We start from the raw sequence: 2,434 nt of genomic DNA, 5'->3' as shown, positions 1-2,434 counted from the left end.
TTTCAAACTTAACTAGCTTTTCTGAAGGTAGAATAAGGTGATTAAGAAACTTCGGGGGATTCGGTTTTCTTGACTTACTTTATTAAACAGCCAAAGGCCTTTGTGGAAAACAATCATAGTAAGCACAAAATATGTCTCATAATGTGAGTCTGGCTTATCCTGAAGAGTGCAGTTTTCCTGGAAGGTTCATTTCAAATTAGAGTAAGTGGGCTAAAAGAAAGCAAAGCTTAGGAGGAAATGCAATAGTGAGAGTTTTCATAATGTATTATAGCTCATTAATTTCCTCTGGATTTATGGTCAATATGACTTGATTGATATCTATCTGTATATAAAGATATCGTTGCGGCCACACGAGGCTGATCATAAAGGAGAGTAATCATGACAATCACATAGGACATTCACAGGGTTCCACCTATGATGCCATAGCCTACTGTTTAGAAAATGGTGTTCCCATCAAATTCCTTCCTTGTTGCTCTAGGAATGTTTTGGACCTTTTCTGTACCTTTCCCAAATGGCCTTTAATTCTCTTCATACTCCATGACAGCTTTTACTTATTTATTTTAACTACTCAGGCTTGTTTGGATAAATTATTATGTTGTTGTCAATGGAAACATTAGGAGCTTTGCAGACTAATCCCATTGCAGGAGCATACAGTTCTGCTGATGCCAGCCCTGTCCAGGATATGTTTCCTTGGAGAGCCAAGCCCTCAGTCTACTTTATATAGAAGCTGCTGGTATCAGTGCTGATGTTGGTGGTAGAGTCTCTTTCAATTTGCACTTCTGAAAATTGACCACCTTCGCCATTTCTATACCCTCTTTTTCTGAAGCACTTCTTAAATTTTTAAATTGATTTTGCTGTCATTTTATTATTAATCTGTATGAAGTCATGCTCTATTCTGAATAGAAGCACCTCAGTTATATTTGTGGCAATTAGCTTCTCCCCTCTTTGCTTTTTCATTCATTTCTGTCTTTTAATGAAAAGAAGTTTTTCTTTCAAATGTAATCAATTAGCTATCTGTTTTTTTAAACATCTTTACTGGAGTATAATTGTTCTACAATGGTGTGTTAGTTTCTGCTGTATAACAAAGTGAATCAGGTATACATATACATATATCCCCATATCCCCTTCCACTTGCTTCTCCCTCCCACCCTCCCTATCCCACCCCTCTAGGTGGAAACAAAGCACTGAGCTGGTCTCCCTGTGCTATGCGACTGCTTCCCACTAGCTATCTATTGTACATTTGGTAGTGTATATATGTCCATGCCACTCTCTTACTTCGTAAAAATATGGAACGCTTCACGAATTTGCATGTCATCCTTGAACAGGGCCATGCTAATCTTCTCTGTATCATTCCAATTTTAGTATATGCGCTGCCGAAGCAAGCACAGCAATCTTGTTCTTAATGTTTACAACTTGTAACGTTTTGGTTAAGAACTTTTTTCTTTTCTAAGTTTATGAAGATATTCTCTAATCTGGAAGATGTATTGGCTTATCTTTCACATTTAGACATACAGTAACAACAGCAAAGTAATAATAATTTGTATGCATAGTATGAGGTAGATGTCAATTTCATATATTTCATATTATTATATATGGCTATCTAGGTGACCCAGCACCATTTAAAGTAATCTTTCCTCGGCACTGCAATATTACCTTTGTATTAAATGAAATGGGTTTCTTTCTGAACTTGCCATCTTGATCCATGAGTCTCCTTGCCTATACTTTAGGAAATAAAACAGAGTTCTTCACTAGTGCCATCTTATAACAACTTATGTCTAGTACAGTAAGTATCCTTCTTTGTTCATCTTTAAATATCTTTATTGTTTTGGTTCTTTGAATTTTTATACACATTTTAGAATCAACTTGTCTATTTACTCAAAAAAGAAAAAAAAAACTTCTGCAGTTTTCACTGGGTTTACATTGAATTTATTGTAGATCAATTTAGGAAAATGTATATTTTAACCATTTGAAGTCCTCCAGTTCAAGAGTATATCTCTCCATTTGCTAACCTCCTCTTCAATTTTACTCAATGATATAGATTTCTTACAAATATTTTGATTAATTCTTAGCTATTTATCTTTTAATTTTATTGTTATATTGTATTTCTTTTATATTTGATTCCATTTTATATAAATAAAATTTATTTTGCATATTGCAATTATATATTGATTTTAGTGTATTGAGCTTGCATTCAAACACATTACTAAATTTACTTAACTTTGATAATTTATTTGCAGACACGGTTGATTTGGTGCATCCACAATTATTTCATCTGTGAATAAAGCTGTATTTATTTTCAATTCTTGTACTATTAATATTTGTCTTGTTTATTGGTTAAGACTTTCAATAAAATATTGAGTGAAAATTAATAATATCTTCTATTTTCTGACTCAGAAAAAATGAGCTCAACATTTCAGATTAACTATGATGTTTA

The 2,434-nt window shown here is 33.2% G+C and overlaps 1 non-coding gene across 1 annotated transcript; it reads right to left on the bottom strand.

Annotated features, from left to right (window-relative positions):
* Positions 1 to 1,280: 1,280 nt before the first annotated feature.
* LOC137211506 (U6 spliceosomal RNA) lies at positions 1,281 to 1,386 on the bottom strand. The gene has a single exon (XR_010937112.1). It is a non-coding gene; the product is annotated as a U6 spliceosomal RNA (small nuclear RNA).
* Between the last annotated feature and the right edge of the window lie 1,048 nt (positions 1,387 to 2,434).

Source organism: Pseudorca crassidens, chromosome 18 (assembly GCF_039906515.1).
Source record: "Pseudorca crassidens isolate mPseCra1 chromosome 18, mPseCra1.hap1, whole genome shotgun sequence".
Taxonomy (NCBI): Eukaryota; Metazoa; Chordata; class Mammalia; order Artiodactyla; family Delphinidae; genus Pseudorca; species Pseudorca crassidens.
The sequence above is the reverse complement of the archived record's forward strand: the minus strand, read 5'-3'. Positions and strand labels throughout refer to the sequence as shown.